At 41.8% G+C, this 14459-nt stretch overlaps 1 protein-coding gene across 2 annotated transcripts in view; it reads left to right on the plus strand.

Moving 5' to 3' along the window:
- Positions 1–14459, plus strand: part of GRID2 (glutamate ionotropic receptor delta type subunit 2) — a 919670-nt gene that overhangs the window by 197027 nt on the left and 708184 nt on the right. The window lies entirely within an intron of this gene.

The following is a 14459-nucleotide window of genomic DNA, read 5'->3' on the forward strand; positions in this document are numbered from 1 at the left end:
ATTCCATTAGTAATGATTGATTTTAATTGGGTTTATTTTAACTATGATTAACTCTGAATTTAACCCATAATGCTTTGTTTTGCTGTTTAAGGTGGTGTGAGAAAAAGAGCTTTAGAAAGCTGCTGCTGTATATGTAGTAAGACATAAACCTGAAAGAAAATAGACATATTTGACGAATTCCCTTAAATTGTTTCTTCCAAATTGTTTGTCTGATGAGTTTTTACTTTCTACAGTTACCAGTGGCTGATTGCACTAAACATTGCTTGCCTTCTAAATCAGTTGCTGGTAAGCGTGAGCATTTGTCAATTACAGCAAGATAGAAATAGTCACTAGAGTTCATTTTTACACAATTATATTTCCGTTCTTTGGGATGATTAATTGTTTAAAGTTTGTAATACTGAGAAAAGTAAGACAGAGAAGATGCAGATGATGACTTTGCGATTGGATGTCAGATTTATTTATTTATTTATTTATTTATTTGCGGTCATCTTCAGATGCATCATTATAGAAGCCATGGTGATTTGTTTTATGTGTGAGGTACTACTTCTTTAATTATCTAGCTAGGGATGACTTGTGTCATCTGAATGGAGGAAGCATGGTTTATTTGAGCAGGCAGTGGTCCTCAATTAATACTGCAATGGATCACATCAATAACAAGCCATGCCATGGTAGAATAATTAGGGAAGTGGTGCCCAGCATGTGCTGGTACAAAATGTGCTTGTTTTGATCATGTGAACCAGATCACTGACTGCTGACCAGCTTGCAGAGAAGGGATTTTTGAAGATTGTGGGATTGTCCATGCCATTAACATAGGCCAAAGACAACCTTCAGGTTCTTCACAAATCCAAGGCCCGGAATCAGCATTCAGCAGGGTTTTCTCTTTGCAGATCTTCTGGAATGGTCTGAAGATCCACTTGTTTTAACTGGTAATTCCATAATCTGTGGGTGGCAGGCTTTAATGGTGCTTTCTGTTTGTCCTCACCTATTTTTGTTGGCTTTTATCTTGTATACCACCTTGAAAGTAGCGTAAAAACCATTTTAAATAAATAAGACTGGAGTCACTGCTCTGGCTGAACAAGTTTCTGAGTAGATTCAGATAAGAAGTTCGAGCATTATCCTCTTAGAGAAGAGAAATAAAATATGATCTACAATATTACTCATGCCTCATAATAGCAGGATTAATACAAACTCTTGCTTTTTAAAAGTGCATATAAGGTTGGGCAATTCAGTGGATCTACACAAGAAGAGAACATGGTTGATCTGTACATATAGTTCCTTCACACAGCTGCTGAATGTAGGAGCACATATGACAGAAGCTAAGGTTGGTGGGTCAACCTCATTCATTTCCCCTCCAGTGAGTGAGGGATGTTTATTGGTGCATCCTGTTCTGAACATCTATCTGCTAGGGCAGAAGAATCCGCCTCTGCTTCTCTCTCTCTCTCTCTCTCTCTCAATTTCTGTGAGACCTCTGTGAGGCAATATAGTGAAATTAGAACATCGGATGGGATTAAATGTGGAGTGGATGAAGTCAACAGCTGGATGAAGACAAGAAGGCAAATCTTAATTGTTCCAAATGTGGTGGCCAAGGATTCTACTTTTTATTGAATCAAAGCAGATTGTAACCACCTGGTTACTGTAAAAAACGTTACCAAACCAAGCTTCTGCAACAACAATAAAAAAGATAGTTCTCTAAATTTCCATGAAAAATGGAAGACCAGAACAGTACTGAAATTCTGTGCTTCTCTAATTGATTTCAGTGGGATCTGCAGATGAGATATTTTTGATGGTTTCTACTACATTTCCTATTTTGAAGGAAGAAATAGGAACCTTATACTTAATTACAAGTGAATAACACTGCATGAAGTTTCATAGGTAACAGTAATTCTCTTTCACAGGCTCCCATCTTCCTTCATTATCAAGTGGTCATCCTTTTCGATTTATTATGGCATCTGGAGTCTCCTTCCAAGTAACTCTCAGGATGCCTGGCTAATATGCTTCATTTGATTTATGAAACTTCAGTTATAAAGGTGGATTTTCCCCCCCTATGAACTGGGGAGGAGATACCTTGTAAGTAAGACTAGACATGGCCTCAGGAGACAAGCACATGTATTATAGAGTGCTGAAATATAAAATTCAATTGCTTTTATTATTAAAAGAAATCCCTTTCGCATAAAACATTATGGAGAAGTTCTATGACTAACAAGGGTCTACAAAGCCTGACCTGCATGTTCCAATAATATCTTGGATAAAGGCATAAAGATTTTACTCAAGAAGACACATCTCTGGCTGTAATAGCAAAGACCATATGGATTCTGCCCTGATGAAGCATCCAGGTAGAAAACATATAGTGCCCTCATGACCATATCCTATGTGTCTTAACTTGAAATTTGTTCCTATTTTGCTCAATGGGGCTTCCATTCAAGCATAGAATTGAACCTTAATTACCTAATAAATCATTTGTTCTGCTCATGTTTTGGGGATTTATCTGCAGTATTACTTACTGGTAAAGAAACCATCCTTCTATTTTATTAGGAGAAAATAGAGGAACAGAAATAAGCAAATTACAAATTTAGCATCTTTTGGAAAACAGGAAGTTGTTTTAGGGTACAATCCTATGCATGTTTACACATAAAAAGAACTACATTCCATAGCTGGCTGGGGAATCTTTGAGTCCTTTTTCCTGTCTAAACAAGCATACAGTTCCATCCTTACATCAGCCACCTTTGTCCATGTTAGCCCATTGTTGGCTTTTCTGCTTTGCCCAGCCCTCTAGGGAGCTAATGAAGCAAAGGGTTTTGTTCATTGTCTTCTGGAGATACCAAAGATTGAACCTGGGGTTCTGCATGCAAACTGCTGAAGTATGGCCCTTCTCTTCCCTTCTGTGGTATGTGTGCTTTGACACAGCTGTTACAAAGGAGAACACCGATCCTACCATTATATCTGTAGAAAAAGCAGAAGTACATCTACTGTATTCCTCTTATGATGATTCAAAGAAGGTTATGATGGTCATGGAAACCTTTTCTGGTTGGCGTTACTGTATATGTATCTCTAGCTCATGCAGCTTGGGACAACAGTGTGAATAAACTAAACTAGATGTGATAGATAATTTCTGAGTGGAAATTCCATAGGATTTTAGGAGGCTAAATGCAGCTGCAGGATTCAGGCTGGGAAACAGCATGGACCTTTTCCCTCACACTGATTCTGTGATCTGCTACCTTTCCCACTGCTGAGATGTATAATGACAAAGAAATCACATGAGAGCATACAAGTTAGTTATAATAGAACTTCAAATATGCCACTTCCTCTTTTTGTTTGTTTGTTTGTAAAATTCTAGACTGTGAAGGTGTGCAGGGAAGGGTATTTGTACAACGACTAGATTGTGGGCAGTAAATCTGGTATCATTGCAGTATTACAGATTTTTAAAAATGTAGTTAAGCCTCCTACTTTCTCTCTCTCTCTCTTTCCATGGAGAGAAAGAGAGAGAGAGAAAGAGAGACTGACTCACTGACTGACTGAATTGTATTCATATATACATAACTTAGCATGCTAAGAAAGAACTGGTTCCAAGATGGGCAATCTCACAGATGTCAGACCTCCTAAACTGGATGGATGTAGGAAAGAATGAGAGAAGCAGCTTTTAATAGCTTAACTGCATAAAGAAAGGGTGGCCAAAGATTTTGCTCTAAGGAACTGCAAGCAAAATACTTCAGGAAGCAGAAAACTGTGACTCCCATATCTCTGCCTCTGTTCTGACTACTCCCAAGTTCCTCTGCTTCCATTTTCTATGGATTGTTGTCTTACAACATTCCTGCCAAATCTTTCCTCCCAGGACTGGGGGTGGCCTACAAGTTGCATCAGTCATAGCCAGCATTGCCAATGACAAGGAATGATGGTAGTTGTAGGCCAAGAGACCTGGAGTGCCACAAGTCACCCATTTTTCTTCAAGAGTAATAGCAGGCGCAAATTATGCCATGTTTCACAGGTGAATTTGCTGACCAATTTATGGATGGAGAACCTTCTGCCTGTTGAATGCTGGCAATCTATTAAGTGGCCCCTGAAAGGCTTCTCTTGGGTTCTTTACAAGAGACATACTCTGCAGTACTCAGCACACTTTAGGGTTAATTAGCCTTAATTGTTAGGCGATCCAGAATATGCACTCTTGTTTTATAAACATGGGGATAGTCTATGAGAAATGTATGTATGTAATTTATTTGACTAAATATTTAATGGTATTAATATTAGTATTTATATTAATATTAACCAATAAATATATGAGTTTGAATAAATGACTGCAATTCTTGAGGTAGCCTACTGTGCTTTAGAATATTTGGTCCAGTAAAGCAGAGAAAGGAAACTATGAAAGAGCAACAGCGTTTCTCTTTCCCACAGCTCTCAAAGTCAGAGGAGTTTTGAAGTATCTTTTAGGCCACCCAGATGGACACAGGCATTTTCATGGCCATGTTGCTCACTGTCCCTCTGGTGACAGCTTGCTTTTTTTCCGGGATCTGGGCTGTCATATATCATTGTCTGCCTTGTTTGCTGCTTCACAGCATCGGTCATGGAGCAGCTCTGCAAGGCTTAGTACTGCCCGAGGCATTGCTTACACCTGGATGGCTGTTTGTTCCATTCGTTGGGCTCAGCAGAGGAGCACCCTCTCAGACAGCCTCTGCCAACCTTTGGCTTTCAAATCCTTCAAAGTTTCAGTTCTGTCAGCTTGAAACTCTGATCTCATAAATTGGACTTGCCACACTTGCCTCCACAGAGCCTTTCAAGGATGTGTCCTGACGGTGAATTTCTGTGCAAGGCTTTTCCGACATATACATACATACATATACAGCTTTTGAACGTCCTATCTGAGACATGCTCTTACAGAATTGGTCAAACAAACCTTGTCTTTTTAAATCCCTTTGAATACTTGCAGTGCACGACCCAGTTTTACCAAGAGTGTGTGTATCAACATACCTTTCATGGTGTCCCCATGCTAACGGCTGCATTTCCTGGGGAAGCGAGCAAGCAAAGCAGACAGCCTTTCCTTGCCACTGTCACTTGGTTTCTTGCTCTGTTAGGTCAGCAAGTGAACAGTCCTGCTGGTGAGGAACAACATATTTGTCCATTGGCCTGTCCCCTTAGATCAGAACTGGAGAATCTGTGACCCATTTGTGGATAAGCTGATGCTCCCATCATCCCTCAGCAATGGTCAAGGTGCCTGGACTGATGACGTGGAGGTCCACCACATCTGGATTGTCACAGGTTCTTCAGCCCTGCTCCAGTCAGTCTAATTTCCATCCAGAAGCAAAGGATAGGTGAGCAAGGATAGGTGACTGTGCCTTCCAGTATCCACAGCTATTCTGTCCTCTGACTCTGGGTGGAAGAGGAAGAATGAACAAACAGAAGCATGGCATGGCACAGTGGAAAGCGTCCCACTCGGTGAAGGATGCAACCTGAAGGGTGACAGAAGATACTGACACTGAGAGCTGGCCAGGTGCTACTGTCCTTCCTGCATTAGGACCCCAGCTTCTTCCAGAGAGAGTTAACCACTGATACTGGTGCCAAATGCTGGCTTTCCCATGTGAACATCAATGATGCTTGAAAGCTTAAAAAAGGATGTTGGTGCTGTTCATTCATGACCCACCTGATGAAGTCTGATCCACACAGGCATAGGCATGGCTCACTTAAACCTGAATGTCAGGCAAACATGTGAACAACTGCCATTAAAAGTGGGCATGAGTTGACATGGGATTGTTTGATCTCTGTGTCCCTGTAACCAATGGCCTCAATCATACACTGATCAGGCTGGCATTTCTCTTCACGAGGGGAGTAGGGAAGCAGCATTGCATTTATTTTCCTGTTCTCTAGGAATTCAGAGGATGTGAGAGAGGCCATGATGGTGGTGGGAGGAGCAACTGATGGTGGTTTGGGCTTATCTTCTCTGAGTTTCTGCTGTTTTGTTGAAGCCCAACAGTAATTTCCTCTTGCAGCACTACTCACTATTCTTCCAGAAAAGTGCCAAAATTTAGCACATGCTAGAATTTATACAACGGAGAGAAACACACACAAACTCTTGCATACCAGGATTTGATCATAGAAACAGCACAAGGAGAGTTATCTGAGCATCATGTGACATGTCAGTATGTCAAACATTGCAATTCTGGTAAAAAAGCCCAGAGCAAATGTTCCTTAACTTATTTATTCATAAATAAATGGCTGTACCTCTCAAGTTATCTTTAGTGTTACGTTGAATGCTAACCATATTCTACATCTACAAAAGAAAAGAGGAATGTGTTGTGTTCAAGGGGATATTATGATGGAACAGCTCCACTGCACAGTCCTTTTCCTGGGAGGCTCCAATCATGGCTGGGTTGTTTGGAACCACTGAAGGTTCTCCAGCAAGCCGTACTTTTTATTATTATTATTATTATTATTATAACATTTCTATGCCGCCCCTTGCCGAAACCTCGGGGCGGCTTACAACATGATAAAATACGTTGAAATACAATAGTACATAATAAATTACCATTAAATATAACAATACAAAAAATACATTGATTTACAAATACAAAATTAAAATTATCAGTATAAAATAAAAATATAGGAGGAGAAAGAGAAGGAAGAAGAAGTTGCCCAGGCCAGATCATATGTTTTAACAATTGAAATGATGTTTAAATAAAAAGGTCTTTACCTGGCGCCGAAAAACCAGTAACGACGGTGCCAGGCGGACCTCTTTGGGGAGTGAATTCCATAGGTTGGGCGCCACCGCAGAGAAAGCCCTCCTCCGGGTACTTACTCTCCTAATTTCTTTCATGGAGGGTTCCCGGAGAAGGGACTCTCCCGCAGATCTCAAAGGGCGGTCGGGCATATACGGACGTAAGCGCTCGTGCAGGTAGCCAGGACCCAAGCCGTTTAGGGCTTTGTAGGTCATAATCAACACCTTGAATTGGGCCCGGGCTTCAATGGGAAGCCAGTGAAGCTGATGGAGGACTGGAGTCATGTGAGCATAACACCCCGTCCCCGTCAGCAACCTGGCAGCTCTATTTTGCACCAATTGAAGTGTTCGGACTGTCTTCAGGGGAAGCCCCACGTAAAGCGCGTTACAGAAGTCTAGGCGGGAAGTCACCAGCGCGTGTGTCACCGTCGCCAGGCAGTCGTATTCCAGGTAGGGGCGCAGCTGATTAATCAGCCGAAGCTGAAGGAAGGCGTTCCTCGCTACCGCTGTCACCTGAGCTTCCAAAGAAAGCTCCGGGTCGAGGGGTACACCTAAGCTGCGGACCTTATCCCTAAGAGGGAGTGTTGCACCATTCAGGACCAGGTCAAATCCACCCTCTCCGAAACCCGATCCGCCAACCAACAGGACCTCCGTCTTGCCTGGGTTGAGTTTCAGTTTATTGGCCCTCATCCATTCCCTTACCTCGGCCAAGCACCGGTTCAGCACAGCCACTGCCTCACCTGGATTAGTGGAGAATGAGAGGTAAAGCTGGGTATCATCAGCGTATTGATGATTCCGCAGCCCACACCTCCTGATGACCTCTCCCAGCGGTTTCATATAGATGTTAAATAGCAGAGGGGATAGAATGGAGCCCTGTGGTACCCCATGGCATAGCTGCCATGACGTAGAGACATGGTCCCCCAGCACTACCTTCTGGAATCGACCGTCGAGATAGGAGTGGAACCACTGCAAAGCAGTGCCTCCAACCCCCAATCCCGCAAGTCTATCCAGAAGGATACCATGGTCGATGGTATCGAAAGCCGCCGAGAGGCCCAGAAGAACCAACAGGGATGTACTCCCCCTGTCCTTCTCCCTGCACAGGTCGTCGTACAGGGCGACCAAGGCAGATTCAGTACTGTACCCGGGTCTGAAGCCGGACTGAAAAGGATCCAGATAATCAGTTTCCTCCAAGAGTGCTTGGAGTTGTCCCGCCACCACTCGCTCCAGCACCTTGCCCAGAAACGGGATGTTGGCCACAGGTCTATAGTTAGTGGCCATCTCTGGATCCAGTGACGCTTTCTTCAGGACCGGTCGTATTACCGCCTCCTTTAAAGGGGCAGGCACTCGACCCTCCCTCAGAGAAGCGTTAACCACTTCCAAAATCCAGGTCCCAATCCCGTGCTTGGAGTTATTTATTAACCAAGACGGGCAAGGATCCAATAGGCACGTGGTGGGACGTACTCTTCCAAGCACCTTGTCCACATCATTGGGCCGCAATAATTGAAATTCCTCCAGTAATTTTGGACCAGACGGTGGCATTGGCGACTCCTCAGAGACCTCTGATTCATTAGTGGAGTCCAGCTCATGACGAATCTGAGCGATTTTCTCCCTGAAATGCCTGGCAAAGTCGTCACAGCGGGCCTTTGAGGGTGGCATCGGATCTTCCTTAGGACCCAGGCGAACCAGGCCTTGCACCACTCGAAAAAGCTCCGCTGGACGGCATTGTGAGGAGGCAATGGAAGCAGAAAAAAACTTCTTTTTCGCCGCCTTCACCGCCACAGCATAGGCCCGATAGTGGGCTCTCAAGTGTAAGAGAACTGAGTAATGAGTCCCGTTATAAAATATGGCTTTCATGAAGGTTTGGAGGTAATTCACAGCAGTTGCTCATGTTTGGAGAGCTGGGGAAGATGGAGAGTTTTGGAGGAGAGTGTCATAGTGGCCCAGCAAAAGCATGAGGCTCTGCTGGGAACTGGAAGAACCAGTGGGTGCATCAGAGTATCAGGATGCTGTCCATTGGTACTGTCCAATTCTTAGGGTCAAATCCAGGCAGGAATGCCACTGCTTCTTGTCGGATGACAGATCTGTCCACAGCTGATACAGGGTGGGGGTGGAACCAAGTTGCCCAGAGGTCTGGAACATGGCCCTGAAGGCCGCTTTGCTTGAATGTGTCTGGAAACCTGCAAAATACTTCTCCTGGAAGGAAGTTCAGTCAGTGTAGCCAAAACATTTTGCAACAAGGTACCATGCCAAAACCAATGAGCACCTTGTACTCATTCTGTATTTTCTTTTATATTCCACCTTTTGTATAAATAATTTCAGATTTCAGTATTTCAGTTTCATTGTCTTTGAATAATCAGCATAGTGCTGCTGGCCCAATTATATTTTAAGCACCTAAATGGAGGTGGAAAAAAGCAAAAAACAAGAAGAACTCTTCAATAGAATGGATATACAGATACTAATTGAATCCATGATTTTCCCTCAAATTATCGCATACTACGGGAACATAGCGGAATATAAGGCATTGTGCCATGACAAAATAAGAGTTCAGTCATAGAGCAGTAGAGGATTGTACAGCAGTCGGATGTGTGAAAGTCCTAGGCAGGTTTTATTCAAAGCTTTATAATCAGAAATTATGGTCTGGTGGATGCATTTCCTTCTGCTGTTTGCGTCTTAAAGCACTCTGATAAGGTTGTCCTTTCATGTTTCTCTGATCGCCACAGAAACTGGTTTAAAATCCACACATTTCATGGACTGCTAAACTGCCAGATGCATTGAGGGCGTGGATTTTTCAGTATTCTGAAGTGCTGTTTATTAACTGGTGCATGTTCAGGTTGAGATTAAACCTTTATGGTATTGCAGTTTTTCACTGCCTTTCCATTTCATTTCCAGGTATGTTTTCTTATTCTGTAAATAAAATAGCCGTGATGTAAAGTGATATATTCGACTTTCTGGAATGGGGGAGAGTAAAATACTTTGTTGAGCAGGATTTTGAAATGTACAACATTTGGGGAAGGTAGGAATGGGAACAAGAATTATATAAACATTGGATACTGATCAGTAAATCCGGTTTATGGATGGGTGGTCATTTAGTTTTGTGTCTTAAGTGAATTCTGAGCCAGATTCTTTCTTTCTTTGCCTTCTTAAGCTTAACTCGTAATCAGCCCAACTCAGCACTTCTGATCTGGGATGAAAACAAGTTTCTGTTTTTATTTACTGAAAACAAATGGTTGCCAGTGAAAACCACAGAAGCAGCAGCTCTGGCTGACTCTACGCTGGGGTGGTAGTCCTTGGAATACTGCTCTTCCTGGGATTACTGCTGCACCAGTGCCCCCATGCCGGGCATACCTAGTGAAAAGTTTCCATTTCCAATTTCCCACAATTGTGTTCCAATGGTGTTGCTCTAGAGCACTTTGGCAAATTAAATGCTGACCCTGGATTTCCTGTAAGGGAGCACTGGTATGTTGGGAGCCTGCAGCTTCCTGCCACCCAACTAAGGGATCTATAGCAGGTGTCAGTCCTGCTAATCTACCTGAGGGCATTGGATATGGTTGTAGTCCTGCCTTGGAACCCGATCTGCCAAAGTAGGGACCTTTGGTACCACATATGAAAGGAAGGTGAAAATAAATATGTTACTTTCAGAGCAGATGTGAAATTCCTGATTGGATCCCAGGAGCACAAGGAGGAAGGGTGAAGCCAATACCACTTCTATTTCCCTTGCTCACAAGACACTTTACATGCAACCCTTTCTAACTTGTCACACTGTGATTGCAACCAGTTACGTGTGTCCAGTACTGCTTAGTGAACAGTTGATATTGTAGAAATCCCAAGAGATGGGAATTGTGTGACTAGAACCCAATCCTATTTGCTCCCACAGGATTAATGGGGTGAACTATGAAGCAGGTTGCTAGCTCTTGAAATTGACTCGGGTTAGAATTAGTGCTGAGCTGAAACACTTTTTCACCTTTTTTAGCCATTTTTATGAATTTGGAGAGAAATGGAATTGAATTTTAAAAAAATCAGAGGAGGAAAACATTACCAATAAATTCTCATGGTTTGGATTTCTAGTTCTGGTGCATACCTTTCTATGATGAGGCAGAGAAATGCCTACAAGTGCTTCGACTTGCATTGCACAATTGTATCTCCAGCAGTCTAAAGCTTCCTTGTGGCTGTTATATGCCATCAGGTTATCTCCAAGTTATGGCAACACTATGAATGAATTGCCTCCAAGATATCCTGTCCCATTCAACCCAGCTTAACTCTAGTAAATGTAGCCTCCTTGTCTTCCCATAATTTATTAAGGCCAGGGGAAGACATCATGAGGGAATTCCTTCCAGTGGGGTTTTCCAGAGAAGGCTAACAAGCAATGAAGGTATATTCACTATTACTTCTAGTAGTAACAACATACTACCCTCAGCCAGCTTTCAGTGTTAGGTACACTCAACACTCCCTCTGAAATAAATTCTAAATAACTCCTGAAGCATCCCGAGCAAGAGGGAGAATAATGGAAGGATCTATCTTGAAAGAAGAAAACTTTAGGAAATTTGGATGATAGCTTTTGGCACAGCTCTAGCTCCACTTTTCCCTTGGAGTGAGACACAACACTTTCCCTTGCACCCACTGTGGCACTTCCTGGGAAGTCATGCCATTACAAGCTTCTGCTGTGGTTGTCTTCGGCTTGTCTTTTATTTTGCAATATTCACAATTAACAGCCTGGCCCAAGTAAGCATCTTCCTCTATTAAATGCTGGGTAGCACAGCATGTTTTGACATGGGATTGCCACAACTTTCTTTTAATTGAACTGCAAAGATTAAGGCTCATTTTAACTGTAGCCCATAGACTTTTGCAGAACTCTAGAAGTGAAATATTTAAGTTAAAGGTATTGTTAGTTTCATTGTCTCAAATGCCAGCTGTTTAGCAAACATGGATTAGATTTCAAGGTTGGTCTTGTAAGATAACAGGCAACATTCTATAGCAATTCAGGGCACATAACAGCAAGCCAGTGGCACCATCTTGATATGAGTCAGGCCCTTGGTATGCTTTATTAAAATCCACAGGGGTTTGGCACACTCATCGCTTGGCAGCAGTACAGAAACATACATTATCCAGCACATTCTTTTATTCAAATTAATTGCATTTGCTCCTGCTAACCCCAAGGTATTACCAAACTGGTAATCCATGTGATTCATAATTCTGATTATGAGCATTGCTTGGGTACTCTCCTAATTTAAGTGTAACAAGGCATGAGCTATGTATGAAGGCTGCAATCCTGTGTGCCCTAGCTGTGAATCAACAGTGCCACTTTGGACAGTGGGACTTATAGCCAATAAAACTTGCTTAGAATGTGGTTGTTTGCATCTGCTTCAATGCAACATCAGCACTGACACAGACATTTTTGTTCAACATTTCCTTTCCCCACTAGAATAATTTGTTCACCCTTTCTGTTTGGTTGTAATCAGAGATTTCCCTTGTGATATGGAACTTCATTGTCATGCAGTGTTTCAATGCATCAGAGGTGCATTGAAATTATGAGCCTTTTCTAACTCATCCAATGTCTTATGAAACAGTGTTGCAAGATAGCAAGCAAGATGGCTAGTTCTGTACACCTAGAATTGCCTGTGCAGTCAGACCTGAAGTGCATGTCACAGACAAAAGCAGAATGATGTGACTTAATTCTATGAATAAAGGAATAATGAGCCTTAACTCTTTGGAGATGAAGCTCACAATGAATTATGAAGGTCATTTCTTTAGGTGTTTAAATTAATAACATTTTTGCCATGCTCCCTGTTATGGAGTCTTTTCTGCAGCACTTTGCCAAGTCATTTTTATCTAAGGAAAAGAGAAGAGTTAATGTGGACAAATTTGCAAGAAGGGCAAGCATTTTGTTAAGACTAATCATATCTGAAGAACATAAGCTCTTTATCATTTTAAAGGAAACTGTATAACTAAATGCCAGCATGAGCTGTTCAGGTTACCATTTGACTCTGTGAAACAATGGTAATTATTACTAGTGTGTTAATATAATCTGTTGAAACGCTAGACCTTTTGGGATAAAACATGGTCATTTTACGACATGGTAAAATTTTGGGTCACCCATCTTATTTACTTATTTTATTTATTTATTAAAACATTTTTATGCCGCCCCATTCACCGAAGCCTTAATATTTCCCTAGAATGTTGTGATGTGCATAATGACACATAAGTGAAAACTTTCTGGCACATCATATGTAGCTAAAAGGTGGTGCAGCAATTCTTCTTGCCTTCAAACTAGAACCCTATATAGGAAAAGGTGAAGGTAGAAAAATCAATCTATTTTTAGTCTGTCTCTTTTACACGTGTTCAATAAGTTCATACCATCCTATTTCCACATTGATTTATAATTCTTTAAAAGAAAGTTATGCATGAAAATTTGTATTTTAAGCCATTTTTTCTTAAAATATGCATCTGTAAATGTATTTTGGATATTTTAAAGTGGAGACCTGTCTCTCAATATTTGGAGAAGTGTGAAATTCAGTTAATAACTAAATTCTGTTATGCACTTTAGCTCTGGAGGTGCATATCAGGTCAACTCGTATGCTCGAATTCACAAAGATTGAATCCATGCTGCATCCCTGGGGGAAAAAGTTGTGCACACAAGCAATGAGAAGCATGGATGCCCCTCCCCCCCCCAAAAAAAAAGAAAAGAAAAAAGAGATGGTGATAACAGTAAAACTGCCCAAGTTTCATATCCATACTTAGGACTGGGAATGAAATCATATGGGTGATTGTTGGATTCACAGAATTCTATATGTTATTTTCCTGCTTCATTTGTGATGCCTAGACCAAATTCTCACAAAACACTTGATTCTGCATTGTTTCCTATTTTGCATTCCAGTTGCCTATGATTATCAGCTTGTTTTAATATGTTATCAATTCCTCTTGGGTTATTGCATACAAGTTTTCAGTTTCTTGTTCAGCATCTGTTGTTGGGCTTAGACTTGAATGATGGTTAGGTTTTCTGCTCCTTGCAGTATGGTCTACAGGTTGTTTCAATATTAGAATCATCCATTTTCTCCTGAGTTAGTCATTCCAGAATAAAACAATTTGGGTTTGTCTGACTGAAAATGTCCCACTTTAGTTCACTCACACCAAGTACTGAGATGTTTAGCCATTCCATTTCTTGCTTTATGCTTTCCAGTTTGCCTCAATTCATGCAACTCACATTCCAACGGTATGTTGTGTGCAGCATCAGACTTTCCTTCTTTGTCTGTGCATGTCAGCCACTAGTCTTCCTTTTGGCTTTGATAAGTTGTATCATTAGTGCTCGTGGTATTTTGTACTTCTCCTTTGCTCTTCCCCAGTAGCTGATTGAGTGCCTTCTGGGAATCTTATCTTCTGGCACTATCTTTTGTTTCATTTTGGTTTGTTTCATCACAAGGTTTACAAGTTAGTAATATTTAGAAGTTGTTTATGTTACCTTCTTCTGTGCAGTATTGACCAGAGTTAGCCCAGGCTTCACTGCCATTGTCTGTGAAAGATCCTCTGCCAGTGTCACCTTAAGCCACGGCTACTGCTCAGCAGCTTCCCTTAAGGAGTTTCTTCATCTCCATTATCATTAGAGATACCTATCTTCTTCTGCTGATGTGATCACTGGTCCTAAAGAGGGTAGATGCATCTTAGTCTGGTGCTTTGACCATTCCACCTTGGATGATCCTAGTGAGAAAACCTGACTTCCTCGCAGTATTGCTATGGGCCACTCTCAGACACCCTCACCATGATA

The sequence above is a fragment of the Varanus komodoensis genome, unplaced genomic scaffold (assembly GCF_004798865.1).
Source record: "Varanus komodoensis strain SLA01 unplaced genomic scaffold, ASM479886v1 scaffold2, whole genome shotgun sequence".
NCBI lineage: Eukaryota > Metazoa > Chordata > Lepidosauria > Squamata > Varanidae > Varanus > Varanus komodoensis.